At 39.6% G+C, this 25,412-nt stretch overlaps 1 protein-coding gene across 2 annotated transcripts in view; it reads left to right on the top strand.

The window, feature by feature from the left end:
• Positions 1-8,748: 8,748 nt before the first annotated feature.
• Positions 8,749-25,412, top strand: part of GALNT3 (polypeptide N-acetylgalactosaminyltransferase 3) — a 71,598-nt gene continuing 54,934 nt past the window's right edge. Inside the window, exons 1-2 of one of the 2 annotated variants that reach the window (XM_090280417.1) lie at positions 8,749-9,477; positions 11,695-11,779. The gene's annotated coding sequence lies outside the window, so the exon portion shown is untranslated. The remainder of the gene's footprint in view (positions 9,478-11,694; positions 11,780-25,412) is intronic. The other variant, XM_090280414.1, reaches the window with a different exon arrangement.

Below are 25,412 nucleotides of genomic sequence, written 5' to 3'. Positions count from 1 at the left end.
TTCTGCAATTCCATATACCTAGTATGTGTACATGTGCTTCAATACAATTAAATTACAAAACCCAGAATTCCATTTTTGACATTAAGGAAGTTTATTACATCTTCTCAATTCATATTCTTGCATCTATCAGGGGATTGGTTACAAATCATTGGTTCAAAAGTCTTTACAAGCATTTCACTTTCAACTAAAGTTAAGTGTTACTTAAAAATAAGAGAGTTTTAGTTTTATGTCAAAATATCCATTTGGAGGTATTTTATTGTTTTTTAGTTATAACTAAATTGACAAAATTATGCTATTAAATATTACAGAGCATTACTTTGGAGGATTTTGTTTTATGTTTTTAAATATCACAAACCCAGTTACTATTCAATTATACCAAAATTTTAACAACCCATTTTTTATCTCATTATACTTAAAGTACCCAAATGAACAACTTGCGTGCCTTGTTGCAAAATGGAGCACTGTATTGAAATAGTTTTGTACCTTATTTTATTCTCTTGAGTTATCTAGCAGTTCCTGTGTTCCTCAATGTTGTGATTGTAGAAATCAATGTGTTTGCTTTATGTCATGACATTGTTTCATAGCATCTTATATTTAAAGAAATATTTATATAAAACAAATTAACAATTTTGGTTTTAATATATTTGAAGATATTGTAAAATTTATATGTGAATTATGTTGCTTTTCCACATGTTATCATTATATGAATGGATTGAAACTGTGAAAATAAAAATTGTCAAAGAATGCTTAAAGACAAGTGAAACATGCCAAATCATTTACCTTTTGGTTCAATACGAAGTGATTTTATAATTTCCAATATATGCTGTAGTTAGTAGAGAACAGGTGTTTGGGCTTGACAGACCTGCTTTCATGTTCCAGCTTGATTAGCTGTGCCTCTCTGAGCTTCTCACTGAGGTCTCCTCCCCTGCAGATTACAGAGAGGGGGCTTGTGGATGCTAAATGAGAAGTATAGGAATAATTTTTGTTACAAAGTGAGTACTCAGTAAATGTTCTCTCTGCCCCTCATTCCAGTTCAAAGTAGGAGGTAAAATTTCCTCTGTATGAGAATAGTAGTCATTGCCATGGATTATAAGCAACTTCCTTACCATCTAAAGCATTTAACAATGGTTTTGTGACATAATCCACAGACCTCAGGATCCCTGCCCTGTGGTCTCCTCTCACTCACTTCATAGATATTTTCCTATGCACCATTCTCTTATTTTGGGGCCTCTCACTCACTTCATAGATATTTTCCTATCCACCATTCTCTTATTTTGGGGGTTTGGGACAAGAGACAGAAATTGTTTTCTCAGGGAATGGAAAAGCTTCCAGTGGAGGGAGAGGATGGACATAATAAGAAATGTGTATCATCATAATTATCATCACCATCATCATCGGAGAAAGATTATATAAGACATGAGTTGTGAATAACATACTTTCTATATGAAATGGCAGTGCTTTTTATAAAGTAAGAAACCAAAGGAAAACCCACTGAGGCTGCACACTCAACAGATTTCTTTTGCATCAGTTTTGTGCCTATCACAATTGAAGACCTTTCAGGGTACTAGTTTCATAATCAGATATATAAAAAACTTAGTTATTTTTCTACTGCATAAGGTTAATTTTCCTGTCAAGTTCCTGGTACACCAGGTGGTAGTAACTAAATCTCAGTAGTCAGGGACTTGGCCTGTTTCATGAGGGACTCAACTTCGTTCCATAGGTGTTCCCCAGTGCAAGGGAGGGATGGGAGTGGGGAACCATCAGTGTTAGGCCATCACAGGATTCAGGCTGCCCTGTGCTGATACTATATGCTGGTCCTAGCATGTCTTTTGATCATGGTCTACACAGTTTATTCTTGTTTTGAGCTACCATACGAGGTTTAGGTTTTTTGCACTTCTCTGTGCTTCATCTAAGGATCAGCACAACTTTTCATAAAGGGCTAGTAGTAAATATCTTAAGCTTTACAGACAACTCAACTCTGCCCTTGGTAGTGTGAATAAATAAAGGAATGGCATGTCTATCTTCCAGTAAAACTTAACTTACAAAAACATGCACATCTAAATCATTGTCACCCACATTGGACAAAATTTTAGGGGTGCTCTAAATCTTCCTGGGGCACAAGAGGATTGTGGGGCTACCCAAATCCTGACTGACTCAAGATCCCATTTAGAAATGTTTTCTATGATCACCCAGCATTGGGCAAGGGATAATCCTGGGGTTTTATTGCTCTCCAGGGCAGGGCCTCTGAGCCCAGCTTCTCTTTTGCATTCAGAGTTCCCTCACCAGTGTGGTTTCTAGGGCCCCTGTTGCATTACTGGACACTGCATTTGACGTGCATGGTGGCCCCTGTAGTTGCCCAGTATGGCACCACAGGGCTCCTTCTCACACTCTGCCTGCCCCTCCTTCTTTTCTCTCTCTCTCCCCATTCCACATAAACTCTATCAAGATCTTGGGTGAAAACAAAAAACCAGCTCGGAGTGAACACATATTCTTTAACACATATAGTTTATGGTATATGTTCTGAGTAGAGCCATTCAAGGTTTAAACTTTAAAAAACTCCAAAAGCTTTCTCTGTATTAATAGAGAGAGTACAAAGGGTGCCCAGATGTAAAAGATGCTTATGTTCTGAGAGACAAAATTTGGATGAAATAGTTAAAAAATTCCACCCAAACTTAGTAGCTTAAAACAACAATGAATTCATAATGTATCAAAATTTTGTGGGTTCACCCGTTGGTTCTTTGGCTGGTATCTGCCTAGCCTCCAACACAACACTGCATTTAGCTAGTGGGCTGACTAGAGTCTGATCTCAGCTGGAGCATCTGGGACAGCTGGGCCTCTCTCTCTCCATGGTCTTTCATTCCATTCTCCTTCTTGGCATGGCAACATTCCAAGAGAGTAAAAGCAGAAGGTGAAAAATCCCTTTAGGCCTAGCCTTGGAAGTTGCACTGCCACCATATCATGTTGGTCACACAGACACTCTAGATTCAAAGGATAAGGAGTCATATTTCACCTGATGAGACACCAGGCTGTGTATGTTGTGCCCTGCATAAAAGTATCCTGCCAAAGGGTCAGCAGGACTGAAGTGCACCCTGGTTGCATTCAGCCAGCTGGAGGCCCTTGAGTGGATTTGCATCTAGTATGAGGAAGGAGTCACCCACTTGCCAAGTCATGTGCTGTGGATTCTCTCTGCCCAGTGGTGAAATTTTCTAATTCACATAAAGCACTGTTTAGGTTAGCTGAGCCCCTGCTGGATACCATCTTACTGTGAATCAAATACACGCTGGATCTTGATGAAGGCTTAGGTCTTTACCACAGAATATAGATAGTTATTCCAAAGTTGTACAGTGTTTGCAGTGGGGAAAAGGAGAGAGGGAAAATAATTAGATCTTGTTCTTGGCTTACCTAAACTGCTTCCTAGTCACTCCCGGGAGTGAAGGTGCATTCCCAGGAGTTGGGCTGGGGGTGTCTGTCCCCAAAGATTCTTCTTAAGCCTTCAGAGGATGCTCTACATGAATGATTTTTTTATCCTTTATTCTTCTTATTTATCATTTCCTAAGCCCTTTAAACCCCCTTCTACAAGAGCTTCATCCTCACTCCCCCTTTTCTCTGTTATTCACCAACCATTCCAATAGAAATAAACAAATTTCCTTTCCCAGCAGTGATGTGTGTGTGTGTGTGTGTGTGTGTGTGTGTGTGTGTGTAGCCCCCAGTGTTAGCTGTCCCTGAAGCTTGGCACAACAGGAAAGTGGGCTGTGGTCTTAGTGTCTGATGACTCCCTTGGGAGTGGAAAACAGGTGCATTCTGATTCTGCGATTAGCTGTCAGGGAGGAGGCATGTGATAAGAATCTATTCTGGGCAACAAATGATTTTTCTGTTAGTAACATAAAAATCAAAGACACTGGAAAAGTATAATGTCCTCCAAAATTCCCCTTCTAGTATGCATGAAAAAAAAATCAATATTTCTCTCTTTAACTTAACTACAATAATACTATTTTTTTTAGTCTAACACTTTAGACCTATTATGGTAGAAAAGCATCCCTATATTTTATGACTTTATTGTTAAAATCATTGTAACCTATCTGGCAGTAAGTGATACTGCACCCAAGTAGAACTTCTCCAAGATTCTCTCTTCATGGTATTGCAGTAGAGGGGTGGAGAGTGGGGAGTGAAGACCAAGGGAGAGGTGAAGTTTATGACACTGAACTGAAATTAAGAAATATCAAGGTGATTTGTCTTGATGATATGATGCCTCCAATGATATCACCATTGTTTAAGATCTTGGCTGACTAATACAGATCAATTTATAAAAGTCTGAATAAATTTATTATAAATATTTCAACAGATGAAATAGTGATCTGTAGATGGAGTGTGATCATTACAGCAGTTTTCAGCAGCACAATTTGAAAACAATCTTCTTGTTCAATAGTAAGTGATTTTTCATACTGATTTTCATACAGAATGAAACCATGCATATTTAAAAATAATGCTGTTAAAAATGGATTTGTTGGTGTGGAAAGATATGTTAAATATAAAACTCTGGCCATAAAACAAGACCCAAATATTATCTAGTTTTTTATTTTAAAACATGTCTCTGTCTCCCCCGCAACTGCTTATTCTACTTTCTCAATTTTTTCAATATAAAAGCACCTGGAAAGATATACAATAGGAAAGGGTCTGGTAGTTAGCACTGATTGATCTTCACATAAGGAATTTTGAATATTTCAGAAATGGTTTCTTTTAGCTTATCTGTATTTCCTCATTTTCCTATAATGAACATGAGTTGCTTTACAATTTAAAATATCGTTTTACAGAAAACTAGAGATCAATGTAGAAAAGAGTGAGTCCAGGATACCTGGAGTACACCTCTGAGGTCAAGAGCATGCAGCATGGTCACCGTGTCCCCACAAAATAGACTTTGGTGCCACTGTCAGAATACAGAGCCAGCTAGATTGTATATTAGCCTGACTCAGCGTGGCATTTCTTTTTGTTCTCATGCGAATGCTTAAAAGCTTGAAACTCTGCACTCTATTCAATCCATTTCATCAAATATTTATTAAGCACCTACTACACGCCAAGCATTTAGGATGCAAGATTAACAAGACATAGTTCTCTTGTGATTCAAGTCAATAAGTACCCTCACAGAAATGTGTACTTCTTTGAAAGTTCCAGATGGTTGTCCTGATATATTTTTTTAGAGAAAACAACAACAACAGAAGCCTAAGCAGTCCTCATACAGAACAGTGGCCAAGACTGTTCATACTAAAAATAATCTATTCGTGTTTTCACTGTTTTAACTTTTGCAGTATTTTAAACTAAATGTACAATTATGCTGAATCATAATAAAAATATATCCACATAGTTGTGGCTCTTCACTATGATACCAGCACTATTTTCCTTTTGAATCAATAGCCTTTCAGCTCTTTTAGTAGAAATTATTTCAATCTGTTTAGTCTTTAAGCCAAATCTCTCAATTTGACTTCAAGATCCTGATTGGAGACTCCAGTTCCCACAATGAAGTAAAATTGTTTTTAAAGGATAAATAAAGCAATATGTTTCAAACTAAAGTTGCTAAACCCTTGGTAACCAACAATTAAACAATTAAGCTAAAGTGTTTAAAGTTGGACTTAGTGAATCTGAACAATTTTACTTTTTACACGTATAATTTTTTATGATTTAAATTTCTATCTCAAGTAATATTTATTTCTTCATCTTTGTTTTTTATTAAATATTATTCCTATATCCAAAAGAAGTTTTTGTTTTGTTTTTCATGAACATTCTCTTATCATGGAGTTGACATAAATCAGAGTGCAGAGGGACAGGAAGATAGATCACCTTGTAGCACTATTTTGTTTTGTGGAACAGAAAATTTAAGCCCAGGAGTAAAGTAACTTGTAGAAGCACACGTTGCTTTGCAGAGAGCCTTAGGAAACACGTAACTGGTAACTGTTATGAGAAGCCTGTCCCTCAGATTCCTAGTCCATTATCCTTACTTGCCCCAGATTATTTTTTCATTCTTTGCACTTGTACTCTGCTCAAGATATTATGCATGTTGGCTTTTTCATGGAATTTAATGGATCAATTTATTCAGTTAACAAATATTATTGAGCACCTACTAAGTGCCAGCTACTGGGCTTGGCATTAATTTAAATGTCATCAGAAATTATTAAACAGTGAATATTATTTCAAATCCATATAAATGAGCATTTTGTGGTTAATGTTGGTGTTTATATGTGTGAGTGTGTGCATGTGTGTGTGTGCACATGTGTGTTGGGGAGGAAGAAGAAAAAGGGAGAGAGATTTGTCTCTCTCCTTTCCTGCGTAAAATCTGCTAAATTTCTATTTTAACTGTTATTATATTGCCAAACATGTACTATTAAAATAAGCTTGTTTCTGAGAACTATGTCTACACCAAGGCTCCTGGGTTTTATTTTATGATGAAATGCTAATTCCTCCTTTATAAAACAAATTCTTTATTTCATAATTTTGAATGGGATGATACTTTCAAAAGCTCTTCCTCTGATTAGATTTAGGGCATTAAACATTTCAGAATAATAATATATTTTTCCTGGGCCTGCAGCACTTTCATTTTATTGTTAAGTTAAAAACTCATTAATTTTAAGACTTCTTTCAGAATGAAATAAAGTAGTATGTGTAATGCTGGTAGGTATGCCAGACCCAGAAATACTGCTTTCCTTGTTTAAATTATCTGTCTGCATTGTAAAACTGACAGTCAGTTTTTAGTAACTCCTGATTTTTTAATATTTTGTCACTTGTTTTACTCTTTAAACCACATTTTGGTGTATTTGCTTTGTCTTCTTTTTCTAGTTCTGCCCTAGCTTCTTTTTCCCATTGTTGTTTGACTTTACTATTGCTGTCAATGCATCCCATTCTTTGGATTCCAGCTTGCTCTTCTATAAGTTGCTTATCTTTGCATGGTGGACATCATCATCTTTGGTTCCTGCCTCATTCGGGGATGGGCCTTCCAAGACAAGAGATACAGAATTTTTGTCCATACATTTAGGATTTCTCTCAAATTCCCCCAAAACTAACACTCTAAACTCCATTTTGAGGCAAACAAACATTTTTTAAAAAGTGTGTGTGTGTTGAGGGAAGATTTGGGTAGTGTTTTCAGCTGTGGACCTAAGGACAAATATTATCAAGTTAGCATGATCATATACATAAGTAGTTCCTGAACTTTTATGGGGATAGAGGGAGACCTTAAAACTTGCTTGTAGATATTGCTATTAAAATGTCCCAAAGTTTCCCTGATGCTTACAAAATAACCACAATATACAAAACAAACAACTGACTAAAGTTTTTAATCCAGTTTATAGGTGTGGTATAAAATAGCACTGTGGATGCTAAAATCAATGTCAGACTACGTGTTGATACTGTACCAACCAGCATTTCAAATCCTTATTATTAGGTCAGTATAACACTAACGTACCAGTAAATAAGAACCATGACTATGTGTTAAAATGCAGGAGGGAGGTCACAGCTAAACTTTATAAGAAAAACCTGCCACCTTATATCTAAGCATGTCACTAAAACATTTACAACTGTTTTTCTATTTACAAGGTTCGTCTGGAAATAGTCCAGCCATTATTAATATAATGAAAATGGTTTGTGCAACATGGATGTAACCTGGCAGCCAAGGAGAGTGGACTGGAATGTACATGTGTGAACAATGACAACTTCACTGTACTAGTCAGTGGGGGCAGTAGATGCCATTGAGTGAGCATGTGTAATGTGTAGCCTTCGCATTCAAAATGACTCAGTGAATAAAGCAATGAATCTGCGTCACATTTTACATTAAGCTTGAACATTCCTGCACAGAAACTATTAGGATGATTCAGGAGGCTGCAGCTACGGGCAACTGATGATTGGCAGCTTCATCACCACAACGCAGCTGCTCATGCATCACATCTTATGCAGAGTTTTTTGGTGAAACATCAGATCACCCAGGGAACTCAGCCCAAATTTGGTGCCCTGAGACTTCTGTCTTTTCCCAAAACTAAAATCACTTTTGAAAGGGAAGAGATCTCAGACTTTTGATGAGATTCAGGAAAATATGAGGGGGCAGCTGATGGTGATTGGGGGAACTGTGTGAGGTCCCAAGGTGTTTACTTTGAAGGAGACAAATTCTATTTTTCATATTACATGGGTGGAAACCTTTTGGACAGACCCCGTATATTCCTTTGTATATTGAAAATAAGCCAAACAAATGGCAGAGTTCATGGGAAGGTATAAAGGTTCATTTTAAGTCCCGGTTCCAGGTATGTCAGTTTGTCATAACAGCAGAAAGAAGGCTGAAACAAAGTCATAAAAATCATAAAAGGAAAATAATACCGCTTACATTTTTTTGTTTTTTGTCCCTTAAAAAAAACAGCAGAACCCATCGTCTCCCTAGTCTGCATTCTAACCTTCCCAATAGATGTTGAGCCCTTAAGCAAACCTGCAGTAGAAGCAAGCCCTCTTCAGGAAACCACAGTGTCTTTCCAAACAAGGAGGCGGGTTTCTCTTTATTGTTGCTCCTTTCCCTCTCATCTGGGAATTGGTTTGCCTTTTGAATAGCAACCCAGGGAGGGCTGGTGCGTCCCAAATTAGCGAGGCTCTGCCAAATACCAGAGGCTCTTCTTTGGAAGAGAAAGGCTCCTCCTTTGGACACAGCCGCCGGTACCAGAGCGCGCGCTTACAGAAACGGAAACCACCAGCTGCGCTGAAGTGAGTCAAGTGATGAAATCAAGACTGCATGGGAAGGAAGCTCCTCCAACAGCTCACGAACCTCACTGGTGGCAGAAGCTGCTAAACCCTGCTCAAGGAAACCATACCAACCAACAGTGGCTGCGGTCACGAGGTGGTCCTCAGAAGCACCGGGCCCCTTAGCCTCTGGGCAGCGAACCCCTTCATTTTGGCGAACCAAAGAGGAAGGAAAGAACTGTGCAGGGGAAATCTAGACCTTTCTGCTTCCGCAAGGACCCAGACTGTGACCACTGCCACCAGGTCAGTGCAGGGCTCCTCACATGTAGACGGGCTGAGACACGCCTCGCGCCTTGAATCAGCCTCGTCCAGCGCTGGGAAAGGAGCCACGCGGCAGCCGCGCTCTGCCCGGACCGCGCCCCCACCCGGCGCCCAGTCCGGGTCCTCACCTGGAGCGCTCAGGTAGGGCTGGGGCGGGGCAGCAGGCTTGCGCGCAGGCGCGGGACAGGGGCCTCGCCCCTGCCGACGTCGCAGACTGGAGCTCACCTGGGAGACTCCCAAGGAAGCGGAGCCTTGGTCCGGCCTCTCCTGGCAACACAGGAGGCCCCGCGGGAAGGCAGGAGGCGGCTGCGGAGGAGGAGCTGGACTGAGAGGCAACTGTAGCGACAGCAACCGGAGCCGCCGCCGCCACCGCCACCACCTGCACCTGGCGCCCGGCCCACGTCCAGCGCGCGCCTGGCTACCGCTTCCCGCCGCACTGCCCAGCCCACCGGCCAGGTAAGCCGCAGAACCGGCACTTGGGCCAGGGGGTCGGGAGTCCGTAGGTAGAGCCGGAGAGGGCGCTGGGAGACGGGTGCGGAGGTTCACGTGGTGGGGAGAGGGGTAAGGTCCCAGTGGCCGGTTGGAGATGATCTCGAGAGCAGCGTTTCAGTTGCCCTCTCGGGAAAGGCCGAAAGGGGCGCCCGAGGACGGGGGCGGGGGGAGGTGGTTCCCCGGGGGTGGCCCTGTCACCCGCGGTGTCCCCCGTGAGTCTCTGTTGGGAGGCTCCAGAAAAACCGGCCCTGGGCCGAAGTCCTGGTGGCCCCGAGCTCGTCCCGGCGAAGGTTGCAGAGTGGGGAGTTCGAGGGGCTGCACCAGGCGCAAGGCGGCAGAGTTTCTACTCGGGCTAACAGGTTGCCAGCCTCCTCCCGCCCCTGTGCCCGAGGAGCCAAGCCCGGGGCGCAGAAGGGCGTGACTGCAGGCAACTCTCCCAGCCGGACCCCAGACAGTCCTGGGCTGGAAACCGCGGCCGCCCGAGCCATTTAAACGGTTTCCGCGTGGTTTGGAAAGCGCGCTGTGGTCGGGACGTGGACATCCTCCTCCTGTGTGTTTCGTCTCTACACTTTTCCGGGTGCGCTCCCTAAGCCAGAGCTGCGCCCACTTTCCGGTTTGATCAAGAAGAGTTATTTTTTTCGTGGCAGGAGGAAACCCAACTGCCACTCACCAACCGCACACCATCTCATTAAAGGACCTGTTGACATAAGGACCTGTATATCGCAGTTATGGTTTGCCTGTGGCATATGACTCAAAGGTTCAAAATAACTTTGTTTCAGTATCCTGCCACGTCTGAACCTGGGTGTGCGAGGCCCAAATTCCTTTCCTTGCTTAATTAGGCTTTTCTGACGCCTAAGAACTGAGGGTGAAACTGGTGCTTACTTTAGACTTTTATTTCCTCCTCTGTCAAACTCATCAAAGCACCTCCTTCTCTCAAAACTCATCAAAACACTATACCTCAGACTCATCCAATATCTATTTCTGTTTTTGGAACCCCCATTGAGTTACCAATTTTTTCTGATTTCTAGGTAACGTTAAGCTACCATAACTTGCTATAGAAGTTGTACTACATAATGAAAACATTAAACTCAGATACTGTTGTTAAAAAGTCCTAAAGTTGCTGTATTTTAATTTGAGAATTTCTAGTTGTGGGAAAATCTGTTGCTTCTTTTACTGTGTAAGTTTTTCTTTGAGTTTGTGGCTGATATACATGAGGTTTAAGTCAAACACGGCAATTAGATTTCTTTAAATTTAACTTTAAATATCTGAATTTAGCATACATATGTATTAGTTTAAACATTCTGTATAGTATAGTACCAAGTAGCTTTCTTTTTATATTACTTTAATCAGAATTTTTACATAGAAATTTCAAAAAATAAATGGCAATTCTGCTTCCTAGGTTTGTTGTAGTTCTGTCTTTGCTAATTAAATATATATCTTAAATTGCACATTTAACATTAAATGCCTTAGGCTACGCATAGCTTTAAAAAGAAAACAGCAGTGTAATTAAAAGCTAAAAAGTCACCCACAGCACGGGAGGATATAACTGGATATTTTCAACCAGTACTTTCTACTTCCCTCAAAAGAGTCTTGCCCACCTTCTTTCTCTTGTCTTCAAACAGAGAAATAAATGTGCTCAGTACTGTTAAAAATTAAAGATAGGCATTGCTCCCTGAATTTAGAGTGTTAATTTAATCCTCATTATTATTGGGCCAGATGTTATTAGAGTATCTTTACTTTTAACTGCAGGGAGATATGTAACATGTTTGCATTAGCTACAGTAACAGTGTACCTCAGTCAAACTATCTGTAAAATTGGAAAAACAGTGCTTCAGATCGAGATAATGGAGCCATAAACAAATCAGGAATATACTCTAGACTCAGCATTCTCAGGATCCCCTTCTCACTTGGAGATCAGGTCAACCTGTCCAATTTGTGAAAAACCAAAGCCAAGAGAGATAGTTCAGTTTCAATTTGTTCAAGTTAGTGGTAGGCATGGCATTATTATTCCTATGGCTTAATTCAAGCCTCATGTTGTTTTCACTTTTTATTACCCGCATTATCACTTATCATAAGATGTTTATCTTTTTGTCTCTCATATACTTTGTAAGGCCTTTGTAGTGACAGAATAGTCAGTTGTTCTTTGTCCAGCTCTGATTTACTCTAATTTCTACTTGTCCAGGTGATACCTGACCCCAAGGAGACTGAGGCCATCATTTTCTTCCCTCTCACTGTGAATCACATGTGTATTGAAGATGCCATGTGGAGTAAGATTTTAAATCCTTTCTTGGTATTTCAGAGCCACACTTAATTTTTTGAGTCAACATGGGCCACAATTTAGTCATCTGATCTTTTATTGTATTGGCTTAAAATATATTTTATGAGGCAGCTACGCAGGGTCTTTCCTCCATTTGCAACAACTAGATTTTTGGTTGGCAAGCCTACTTCCTCAACACCAGTGTTTTTAAAACTTTTTTTGAACTGTGATCCTCAGTGAGAAATGCATTCTGTGCCACAGTGCGGTATACTCTAGTTTGTGGGTATGTAAATGAATCAAAATTACAAAAGAATACGTAACTTTACAACATGAGTGTTCATTTGTTTTACTTTAAAACTACTGGTCTCAACACACTGGATTGATTTTATGAGCACACATGAGCTAGAACCTATAATAAAAATGATGGTATCATATTGAATTTACATTTTTTAAGGCTGATTTTTCTACAGGCTTACTGACTCTGTCTCTCTGTCCCTTTCACTGACTTTCTTTCTCTCTCTCTCTCTCTCTTCCCCCCACCACACACTTGCAAGAAAAAAAAACTCAACTTTTTAATATAGGAAATTGTACTGTAATCCTTATTAAACATTCATTGGAAGATTTGAGACTCTAAAACCTGGTGCTAGACTGAATCTCTCCAAAATTAAGAACTACATAAAACCTCATTGCATGTTATTGTGTTTTAAATGGGATTTTGATGGTAACAGTTATCAAATGAAAATCCGAGAGGAAAAATAATTGTATCCAATTCAAGTCTAAATTTTAAATTTTATGGCTGAGTTATAGTGCTATGTGGAGTCTGAAAACATTATTATAGTAAGCATAGGATAGTTTATTATTTGTTTGGTAGTTTGTTAATATTTTATATATTTTTCTTTTACTGTAAAACACATATGAGATAAATTATAGGAACAAAGCTCCTCTTCCCCCCCCAAAACCAAAACCAAACAAACAAACAAACAAAAAAACCCGAGAGTGAGAGCTTGGAAGCTGAGATTATTAGGCCTTTCATAGAAGCTTTTAATTTTAACCTGTCTTCACATTCCTGGTAGAGGGAATATTTCTTCTAAAGAAATTATTAGTGTATTTAAATTTTTTGGAAATGATCAGTGCCTAGATAGTCTTCAGACATACTCAGTTCTCTGGTCTATAAAGTATAAATACACATTTGGTATGACAGATCTTTTATAGGTATTAACTGATTGAGAAGGAAATATTTTCAATTATTTATTTAATTATGCATCCAGTTCATATCAGAATAATTAGTTTTATGTAATTTGGATAATTTTAACACAGTTAATGTAGTGCCAATAGCAACATTGAATTCAAATCAAGGCTAGCCTTGGCAAGAGACCAAAGTACATTAATTTATGGCAAAGGAAAGGCAAGTAGGACTTTGAATTCTAGGTCATTGGTGACTATCGACAATTAGATGAAATCTCCTTGAGTCATTCTGTGAGTTGGGCTCCTATTTTTGGCACTAAAAAGAGAGCATGACCCTCAGTACACATTTTTTCCTATAATTGTTTTAGTTCCAAACTGTTTGAGCTAGTTTGCTATTTACCCCATTGCTTGCTGGCCATCTTTAAGACTTCATAATGACCTGAGATTAAACATGTGTAAACCAGAAACTTCATCGCATAAAACAAAACAAAAAAATTTAAGTCATACAAAGACAACCCATTTCACTTCATGTATTTTTTTTGCAAGTATTAGTATTATTCATTTTCCATTTCTTATTCTCAATTCTAAAACCAAAATGTCTCTGAAAATCCAAAAATTTTTGGTAACTCATTTGTGAGCAGAAATTGAACTCATTTGCTGCAAAACCTGACTGAATGAACTGTCAGGAAGCTATTTATGATCTCTCCTGCTGGAGGGGATGTGTCTCACTGCAGAAATAGTACTGAGTTTCGTTACATGGTGCTGTCCCAGGCCCTGCTGGGGATACACTGTTATATTGGGTATGCAAACCATATTACCCTTCTAACTTCCTAAATATTCCCCATTTTGAAACACTTTTGGCTCCAGGGATTTTGGAGAATGAGTTATGGATCTATACCGCTATCTAGGTGCCATGCCAGAAATCCAGAGGTCATTTTTTATTTTTTATTTTTATTTTTTTAGCTTCCACAACTGTCAGATCACCACCTAATGTTTTCCACTACTTTTCCACCCCACAAATTCCTCTCCTACTTCTACTGCCCTGGTTCACGGTCTCATTAACTCTTGGTGGTACCACAGCCATTTGCTACCTAATATCTCAATGAATGGTGTTGTCCTACTCAGATCTATCCTCCGCAAAACCCCTATAAGTGATGATCTCTTTAAAAATGGAAACTTAAACATCTCTCTCCTCTGCTTAAAATCCTCTAAAAACTTCCCATGGATTCCAGGATAGAACCCACTGCACTTGAAATGGTTCCAGGATCTGACCCTTGTTTACTCTGCAAACCAAGTTTTATATTCCAGCAATGAATTTCAGTCTTTTTTTCTATGTGCTTTTGTTTTGTTATTCCCCGCTGCTGAGAATACCTTCCCTAATATCTTTTCCTTGATAACTTACTGGTTTTTAAGGCTCAAGTGAGGTCTTGTCTTCTTGTCTTACTTAGGAAACTGCAGTGCCTTCCACCTCCACACACACCTGAACTGGGTGATGTGTCCTGTGGATACTTCTATAATGTGCTTTTCATATGTGATATCATACAGTCTGCTTTTGTACCTGTTTGTATACACAACCACACCGCCCCCCACAAACCGCACGTTTAGATTATTTGCAAAGTATGATACATTTTTTCTTTCCTCTAAGCTATTGTGGAGTAAAATGTAGGAAGGGAGAGGCATTGGACAAGCAGAATATTTGCTTTTTAATGACATTGTCCACAGAAATTGGGTAGTAGGAAACTTGTTCTACTGTACTTAATTGGCTTAATTTAGATTGCTTTATTTCCATATCATTCCTTTGAATTTCATGTTATTTTTTGTGCTTTTTAGTTCTGTTCCAAGATCTGGATTTTACTATTTAGAAATGAAAAGTTAACTTTGTAATTGAAATGATTTGCAGCTCTTGTTTGTTAATATTCTACAATTGAGTACATTACTAATGGTGAAGAGTTTAGGGAGCAATATAACGAATATAATGTAATTATTAAAAAAGGCAAAAGTTTCCTTAGGAGTCTTCCATCTCTCCAAGTTTTGTAAGTTTTACCTATTAAATAATTATTTCTCATATCCATCTACTTTTCTCCATTCCTGTCATTACCATCATCTCTTGCCTGGAGGTTTGCAATGACCTCCCTACAGGGCTGTCTGAATTCTTTGGGGATGTTTTCTTGTTGGTTCCCACCCTAAACCCATGGAATCTTTCAAAACATTTGGTCTTATCACCCTTTACCTAAAACCCTTCATTGCCTCAGGAAAAGGCAAACTGCTTAGCATGGCCAAAGGCCTGACATGCTTTAGCTCCAGCCCAGCACACACCTCACTCATCATTCTTTGCTGTAACTCTGCTAACCTTGTTTTTACTGCCCTGGTTCTCCTGCCTCCAGGTCATTACAAGTGTCATTCCTCCTGCCTGGAACTCTCCCCACTTCCTCTTTTGCCCTATCTAGCTAAAAATCACCTTTCAGCATTTACTATAAATGCAGTTTTTCACTGGTCTTTATTTTCCCCCTCCAACTATGTTAGAACAGCAATTTTCAACCAATGTGCTATAAGAATTTTTGAAACATGCAACCCCTGACTATTTAGTCATGGACACTGATCTGTTTTCCCTTATATTGTCAAATAAAAAAATAATGACAACAGCCAACACAACAATAGCTGTCTGGTGTGAAGGGATCAAAATTATACCTATGTTTTGGTCAGACTGGCAAAAAATATAATATATTTTTGCTGTGCTACAGAATTTCAGTTATTAGTTTATGTGTGCCATGAGATGAAAAAGGTTGAAAATCACAGAGTTAGAATGAGGACTGTAACCTATAAAAAGAAAGTCCTATTTAGTACCTGGGAGTATTAAATTAAAGAAAATTAAAATTTCTTCACAAAGCAAGCTGACTTTTAATATTGGTTCATATTTAAAAATTAGATTTTGTTATGAATACCTTTATATTTTTATCAAGTAACAGTAGTTAATTTTTTAAAAATATGTTTTATTGATTATGCTGTTACAGTTGTCCCAATTTCTTTTCCCTCTGCTCCCCTCCACCCAGTGACCCCTCTCCCTCCAGTTGCACCCCCGCCTTTTAGTCTATAACCACTGGTTGTGCATATAGTTCTTTTCAACCTCTTCCTGTCTACTCCATTCACTCCTACTATGCTTCTTAATTCCTGTACCATCGCCCTCCCTTTTGTCCCTTCCCCCTCCCCACTAACCTCCCCCCAAAATGTTACCCATACCTATGTTCTTTTTTTACTCTCATTGCCTACTTAGTTTGCCTTTGTTTTGATTCCCTAACTTCTGTTGTTGGTTGTTGTGATACAGTTTTCATTTTAATGTTCATAGTTTTGATCCTTCTTCTTCTAAACCAGTCTCTTTAACATCTCATATAATAGTGGTTTGGCTCTAATGAACTCCTTCAGTTTACTTTGTCCTGGAAGCACTTTCTCTGCCCATCTATTCTGAATGACAGCTTCGCTGGATAAAGTATTTGTGGCTGTAGGTTTTTGCTTTTCATTACTTTGAATATTTCCTGCCAGTCCCTTCTTGCCTGCAGGGTCTCCTTTGAGAAATCAGCTCATAGTCCAATTGAGACCTCTTTGTACATAATTCTTTTCTTCTCTCTTGCTGCTTTTAAGATTCTCTCTTTATCTTTAATTTTTGACATTTTGATGATAATGTTTCTTGGTATGGTTCTCTCTGGGTCCAGTTTTTTGGAACTCTGCTTCCTGGACCTGTAAGTTCATTTCCTACCCCAAGTTAGGGAAGTTCTGCTTCATTATTTTTTCACATAATTTTTCAATTTCTAGTTGTTCTTCTTCACCTTCTGGCAACCCTATAATTCTACTGTTCGTTCACTTATAGCTGTCCCAGAGGTTCCTGAGCCTCTCCTCATATTCCTCAGTTTTTGTTTTCTCTTTCTGCACTGGTTGACTGTTTGTTCCTTTTCTATGTTCCGATTTGTTAATTTGATCTCTGGTTTTTGTTTCCTCATCACTTGTCTCATATGTGTTTTCATTCATTTCAGCAGGACTAGCCTTCATTCCTTCCCTGTCTTGTTCAATATCTTTTGTTAATTCTGTAAGCTGCCTTATGACTATAGCTCTGAACTGAGCCTCAGAAAGATTTTCTATTTGTTCATCAGTTAATTCCCATATTTGCTTTTTGCTTATCTGTGTGATTGGTATTTCAATCATTATTCCTGCCATCCTGACTGTTTTCATTTATCTTTCCTTCTTGGGTGGGGCTGTCATACCTCCTACGCTACAGGGTGCAGAGCCCTGAGCACTCATCACAACCCAGCGACCCTTCTCACCACACTGTGGTGCTTTGTGTGGGGGCGGGGGTCCAAGATGCTACTCTCAGCTGAGAGACCGGGAGCCTCTTCATCCGTCCCCAGGCCCTCTGGGCCTCATAGTCCGAGGCAATGGGCGTCTGCCTTCCCCAGCATTAGAATCGCGAGCTGATGGTCGCGACTGCAGCCAGGTCTTGCTCCCCTGGTGTTTCTTGCAGTCCCACCACTGTTGCCGCTGCTGCTGCCAACAGCACAGATTGACCTCTCCACCCTGGTTTCGCCCCTCCTACCTGTCCCGATGAGCACCACTTCTTTATAACTTCATACGTTGAACTTCCATGTAGTTTTATTTTCTGGAACTTCTGGTTATTTCTGGTTTTGCAGTAGTTGTAGTCCTTCTTAGCTGTGGAGGGAGACAGAGTGTGTCAGTCTAAGCCTCCATCTTGGCCAGAAGTAACAGTAATATTTATTGTCATAGTATTAGTCCTTATTTACTCTTGAGCACTTATATGTAAAGTGTATTTTAAGCAGCTTACATGAATTAATTATAGTCTTCACAGAAAATCTTTAAGGCATGTACCATTTTCTTCCCTACTTTAGAGACAGGAAAACTGAGAGATGAAGGAATTTGCCTCTATTTTAAGATTAATGAAATATCAGAACCAATATTCAAATCTAAGCAGTCTGATTCTGTACTTGTATCCTACTTGTATGTAAATAAAATTAAAAAGAATTATTAAAGGCTTAATAGCACCCACAGCAACAAATCCAATGCTCATTTCCCCTAGTCTTGTTGACTAAAGGCAACTATTTTCACCAATTTGAAATATTTTTTTCCAATATTTCCCTTTTAAAATAATATGCTTATATTGCTATTTCTTGATCTATCAATATTTGAAATTATATACTAACTTCCCATTTGATAGATAAATATTTAGCTCTTTCACACACATAGCCCCTGCCAATATAATTGTCAAATTCTTTTGTTTGCATTTTAGTATTTATTTATTTTGGTTATATAAATATTGTTTACTACTGAGCTAAGCAAGTGTATTAAGAGTGTCCTTTCTGGACTTCCAGTCAAGATGGCAGCATAGGCAGACATGGCTTCCACAACCACATCAAAACTAAACTAAAATATAGTACAGTCATCACTCAGAACCATCAGATATCGAGTTGAATGAAAGTCTGGCAACAATGGAATTAAAGAAACCACATTTATCTAGACTGGTAGGAGGGGTGCAGACATGGAATGAGCTGCTCCCACATCTGCATGTGGTAGATAAAAATTCGGGGGGATACCTGGGAGCAGTGAGTAGCAGCCCCACACTAGGTTCCCCAGCCCAGTGCCAGGAAGATAAGTCCCTGCAACTTCTGGCTGCAAAATCCTGTGGGGATTGAGTCTGTGGAAGAGACTGCTTGATTGCCAAGCAGCTCCTCTCAAAGAACCCACATATGGACTCACCCACTCAGACTCGCTCCCTCTGAGCTCCTGCACTGGGGTAGCAGCTTGAAAGACACCCATGGCATTCATGGAGAAACTGAAGTGTTTGACATCAAGGTGAACAGGGGTCATTGTCCCTTTACTGAATCCTCCTCCCACAGAGCCACAGAGCCTGCAAGCTGGTGGCATATCTGAGACTCCATCAAGCTGGCTAACACTGTTTTCCCTGTCCTGGAGATCCCCTGAGGCTCCACCCCACCCAACTTAGGGGCCCACCCAAGCTGTTCTTCCATATGAATGGCTGGTCTTGGCTCATGCTTCACAGCTTCCTAAATCCTGTCAAACAAGCAACAGCTGGCCTCAGTGAGCCCCAGGCTTGGCATTAGCAGCAACCAGCCTAGATTCACATCTTGGATTTAATCAGGAATCTCCAATCCCAGCATAAGTAGCAGCCATCTCAGATTGCTTTATAGCTCAGGCAGGGTAGCTTCAGGCAAAACATAGGTGGGGGCTGATCTTGCTTTGCACCACCCAGGAAACGCCAGTGCCAGAGCACCCAGTGAGCAGCTACAGACCAAGTCAAAGCACCACCACCCTGCCTCTGCACAGCTGATCCTCTATGGAGGGCAGAGAGTGATGGTCAGTGGTCACAGCCGGTCCTTGTAGCTGACTGGCCTGGGTAAATTTTTCCCATTGATATGCCCACAGCAGTCAAAGCTAAACTACAAGAGGAGAGGGTCCTCAGCTCACACAAAGGTGCACTTTGGGTACCTAGCTTGGGTGATAGGGGAGGCTGTACCACTGAGCCCTACAGGACACCTACTACATTAGGCCACACTAGCAAGACAGGGAGTCACAGCCGCTCTACCAAACACATAGAAACAAACACAGGCAGCCAAAATGAGGAGACAGAGAAACATGGCTCAAATGAAAGGACAGATCAAAATTCTAGTAGAAGAATAAGCAAAAAGAAGATAGCAATCTATGATATGCAGAGTTCAAAACACTGGGTCTAAGGATGCTCGAGGAATTCAGTGAGGACCTAAGCAGCATAAAAAAGATCCAGTCAGAAATGAAGGATACAGTAATTGAAGTAAAAAAAACAATTTATAGGAAAACAAGAGTAGAGTGGATGAAGTAGAGATTCAGATCAATGATGTTGAACATAAGGAACCAAAACAACCAATCAGAACAACAAGAAGGAAAAAGAATACAAAAAAAAAAAAAAATGAGGATAGTGTAAAGCAGCCTCCTGGACAATGTTAAGCAGTCCAACATTCACATGATAGGAATGACAGAAGAAGAGACAGAGAAAGAGAAAGAAATTGGAAATCTATTTGAAAAAATAATGAAAGAAAATTCTTTAAATTTGTGAAGGAAATACACATGGAAGTCCAGGAAGCACAGAGAGTTACAAACAAGATGGATGCAAAGAGGCCCGCTCCAAGATATATCATAATTAAAATATCAAAGGTTAAAGATAAAGAGAGAATCCTCAGCAGCAAGAGAAAAGAAGTTCCCATAAGACTGTCTGCTGATTTCTCAAAAGAAACTTGCAGGCTAGAAGGGATTGGCAAGAAATATTCAAAGTCATGAAAAGCAGGGACCTACAGCCATGATTGCTCTGCCCAGCATAGATATTGTTTAGAATTGAAAGGCAGATAAAGAGCTTCCCAGACAAGAAAAATATAAAGGGTTCATCATCACCAGATCATTATTATATGAAATGTTAAAGGGACTTAGTTAAGAAGAATAAGATCAAAACTATGAACAATAAAATGGCAATAAATACATATTCATCAAAAATTGATTCTAAAAAGTAAACTAAGCAAACAGGAAGAATAGAGACAGAATCATGAATACAGAGAATATGTTGATGGTTGCCAGAAGGGAGGGGCATGTGGCGGAATGGGTGAAGAGGTGAAGGGATTAAGAAATACAAATAGGAAGTCACAAAATAGCCATGGGGATATAAAGTACAGTATAGGAAATGGAGTAGCCAAACAGCTTATACATATGATCCATGGACATGAACCATGGTGAGGGGATTACCTGAGGGATAGAGGGATTCTGGGTGGAGGGGGAAAAAGAGAAAAATGAGAACAACTGTAATAAAATAATCAATAAAATATAATTTAAAAAATAAAAATATTAAAAATATTGTGTACATGAAAAAAAAAAAAAAGTGGTTCCTTACCTGTAGATATTTCAAACCCTGGAGTTAATTAATTTAAGAAGGGAAAATTTGCTTTGGTTTTTCCTATGTCAGTTTCTATTGCTATATACTTCGACATCTCAGTATGATTTCTCCACATCGTTGAACCTATTAGGTATATTGTTCTGCTCCTGGAACCGTCTGTCCTCTTGTTGCAGTTAGGACTATTGCTTTTTAGGCCTATTCCATAGCTGTTGTTTGGGATTTTTCTACCTGACATTTCTGTTGGGGTCTTTGTTTCTTAGATACTATGGATTTTACTGTTTATTTACTTACATATATGGACGAAACACATAGCCTAGTAGCTTCCTGAGAAATGCTGAATGGAATCAAGAAATTTGAAATATTGCCCTGGCTGGTTTGACTCAGTGGATTGAGTGCCAGCCTGCAAACCAAAGTGTTGCAGGTTCAATTCCCAGTCAGGGCATGTGCCTAGGTTGCAGGCCAGGTCCCCAGTTGGGGGCGTGCGAGAGGCAACCATATACTGATGTTTCTTTCTCTCTCTTTCTTCCTCCTTTCCCCTCTCTAAAAATAAATAAATTTTTTTCTTTAAAAAGAAAAAGAAATTTGAAATATTGCCTGCCAGAAAATCTTTATTCTAATTTCATATTTTCTTTTTCCAAAGTTAAAAATTTTTATTGTGTGTTTTTTCCATTGTCAGTCCCTTTAAACTCCCTCACCCACCGCGCAATCACCACACTGTTGTCCACATCCATGAGACCTACTTCCTTTTTGCTCAATCCCTCCACGCCATCACCCCCCAACAAGCTATCATCATACTCTCCATCTATGAGTCTGTCCCATTTTCCTTGTTAGTTCAGTTTCTTCATTAGAGTCCACATATGAGTGAAATCATATGATATTTTTCTTTCTCTGACTGGCTTATTTCACATAGCATAATTTTCTCCAGGTCTGTCCATACTGTCCTAAAGAGTAAATTTTTCTTCTTTTTTATGGCTGAGTAGTATTTCTTTGTGTAAATGTGCCATAGTTGTATATCCACTCATCTATTATGGACACTGGGCTGCTTCCATATACTGGCAATTATAAATAATGCTGCAATGAACATAGGGGTGCTTATGTTCTTTCAAATTAGTGTTTTGGGTTCCTTCAAATATATTCCCAGAAATGGGATTGCTGGGTCAAAAGGCAGATCGATTTTTAATTTTTTTACGTATCTCCACACTGCTTTCCCTAGTGGTAGCGCCAGTCTGCATTCCCACCAATAGTGCACAAGGGCCCCCTTTCTCCACATACTCACCAGCACTTGTTGTTTGCTGATTTATTGATAATAGTCATTCTTACAGGTGTGAGGTGATATCTCATTGTGGTTTTAATTTACATTTCTATGATGATTAATGACATTGAGCATCTTTTCATATGTCTATTGATCATCTGTATGTCCTCTTTGGAGAAGTGTTTATCCAGATCCTTTGTCCATTTTTATTTTATTTTATTTTATTGATTATGCTGTTACAGTTGTCCCAATTTCTTTTTCCCCTGCTCCCCTCCACCTGGTGGCCCCCCTCCCTTCAGTTGTCCCCCCACTCCTTAGTCCATGCCCATAGGTTGTGCATATAGTTCTTCTCAACCTCTTCCTGTCTACTCCACTCCCTCCTACTATGCTTCTTAATTCCTGCATCATCTCCCTCCCTTTTCCCCCTTCCCCCTCACCACTGACCTCCACCCAATATGTTCCCCATACCTGTAATTCTTTTCCCCTCTTGTTGCCTACTTAGTTTGCCTTTGTTTCAATTCCCTAGCTTCTGCTGTTTATTGTGATACAGTTTTCATTTGAATGTTCATAGTTTTGATTCTCCTTCTTCTAAACCAGTCTCTTTAACATCTCATATAACAGTGGTTTGGATCTAATGAACTCCTTCAGTTTTACTTTGTCCTGGAAACACTTTCTCTGCCCTTCTATCCTGAATGACAGCTTCACTGGATAGAGTAATTGTGGTTGTAGGTTTTTGATTTTCATTACTCGGAATATTTCTTGCCAGTTTCTTCTTGCCTGTAAAGTCTCCTTTAAGAAATCTGCTGATAGTCTATTTGGGACCCTTTGTACATAATTCTTTTCTTCTCTCTTGCTGCTTCTAAGATTCTCTCTTTATCTTTAATTTTTGACATTTTGATGATAATGTGTCTTGGTGTGGTCCTCCCTGGGTCCAACCTATCTGAAACTCTCTGTGCTTCCTGGACCTGTAAGTTCATTTCCTACCCCAAGTTAGGGAAGTTCTGCTTCATTATTTTTTCACATAATTTTTCAATTTCTAGTTGTTCTTCTTCACCTTCTGGCAACCCTATAATTCTACTGTTTGTTCGTTTATAGCTGTCCCAGAGGTTTCTGAGCCTCTCCTCATATTCCTCACTTTTTGTTTCCTCTTTCTGCACTGGTTGACTGTTTGTTCCCTCCCTATGTTCTGATTTGTTGATTTGATCCATGGCTTTCCCTTCCTCACCACTTGTCTTATATGTATTTTTGTTCATTTCAGCAGGAATAGCCTTCATTCCTTTCCTGTCTTGATTCAGCCCTGCTGGTAGGTCTGTAAGCTGCCTTATGACGATAGCTCTGAACTGAGCCCCAGAAAGATTCACTATTTGTTCATCGGTCAAGGCCTTCATTTTTCATTAGCTGTGTGATTGGTACTTCAATCATTAATTTTGCCATTCTGACCGTTTTGTTTCTTTCCTTCTTCGGCAGGGCGCTGTTACACCTCCTACACACTATATTAGGCAGAGCCCCATGTGTTTGTCACAACCTGATGACCTTTCTCACCACACTGTGGCGCTTTGCGTGGGGGCGGGGGGTCCAAGATGGATTCCTGCTGTTACTCTCAGCTGAGGAACCAGGAGTGTCCTCCGTCCCCACAGTCCGAGACAACAGGGTCTGCTCTCTCCAGCATTGGAATCGCTAGCCGATGGGTCTGGTCTGCAGCCAGGGCCAGCTCCCAGGCACTTCTCTTCTCCCCCCAAATACAGGCATCTGCTTACTGGGTCCTGCTGTTCGCTGCTGTGGCTGCCGCCTCCAGCACAGTTTGATCTTTCAGCCGCGGTGTCGCCCTTCTTACGCGTCCGGATGAGCACCACTTGTTTGTGATTTCATACGTTGGACTTCCATGTAGCTTTATTTTCTGGAACTTCTTGTTACTTTTCGTTTTGAGGTAGTTGTAATCCTTCTTGGTTGTGGAGGGAGAGAGAGCGTGTCAGTCTATGCCTCCATCTTGGCTGGAAGTCTGTCCATTTTTAAATTGGGTTGTTTGTTTTATTGGTGTTGAGTTTTGTAAGTTCTTTATAAAATTTGGATATTAACCTCTTATCAGATGTATCAGCAAATATGTTCTCCCATTCTGTGGGTTGTCTTTTTATTTTGTTGATGCTTTCCTTTGCTGTGCAAAAACTTTTTAGTTAGATGTAGTCCAATTTATTTTTTGTTTGTTTTGTTATCCTTGCCTGGGGAGATATATCCGATAAAATATTGCTATGAGCTATCCTCGAGATTTTGCTGCCTATGTTTTAAAATTTCTATAGTTTTTATGATTTCATCTCTGACATTTAAGTTTTTGATCCATTTCGAATTGATTCTTGTGTGGCGTAAGAAGGTGGTCTAGTTTCATTTTTTCTGCATGTGTCTGTCCAGTTTTCCCAACACTGTTTATTGAATACATTATCTTTAGCCTATTTTATCTGCTTGCTTCCTCTGTTGACTATTAATTGACTCTAAATATGTGGGTTCATTTCTGGGCTCTCTATCCTGTTCCATTGATCTGTGTGTCTGTTTTTATGCCTGCATCATGCTGATTTGATTACTATAGCCTTCTAGTATAGTTTGACATTAGGTAGTGTGATTCCTCCAATTTTGTTCTTCTTTCTCAGGATTGCTGTTTCTATGTGGGGCCTTTTGTGATTTCATATAAATTTTGATAATATTTATTCTAATTCTAAGAAATATGTCATTGGAATCTTGATAGGAATTGTGTTGAATCTATAGATGCATTGGGTATATGGGCATTTTAATGATGTTAATTCTTCCCATCCATGAACATGGTATGTGCTTCCACTCATTTGTATCTTCTTCAGTTTCTTTCTTCAGTGTTATAATTTTCTGAGTACATGTCTTTTACATCCTTGTTTAAGTTTATTCCTAGGCATTTTATTCTTTTTGTAGCAATTGTAAATAGGATGGTTTACTTAATTTCCCTTTCTGTTAGTTTTTATTGGCCTATAAAAATGCAACTGATTTCTGCATATTAATTTTATCCTGTTATTTTACTGAATTCATTGATCAGTTCTAAGTAGTTTCTTGGTGGAATCTTTGGGGTCCTCTATGTACAGTATCATGTCATCAGCAAATAATGACAGTTTTACTTCTTTCTTTAATTTGGATACCTTTTATTTCTTCTTTTTGTCTGATTGCTGTGGCCAGAAGTTTCAGTACTATGTTGAATAAGAGAGGTGAAAGTGGACATTCTTGTCTATTTCTCAATCTTAAAGGAAATGCTTTTAG

The sequence above is a fragment of the Furipterus horrens genome, unplaced genomic scaffold (assembly GCF_987537825.1).
Source record: "Furipterus horrens unplaced genomic scaffold, mFurHor1.1.pri manual_scaffold_1, whole genome shotgun sequence".
NCBI lineage: Eukaryota > Metazoa > Chordata > Mammalia > Chiroptera > Furipteridae > Furipterus > Furipterus horrens.
This window is presented reverse-complemented; position numbering and strand designations above follow the sequence as displayed.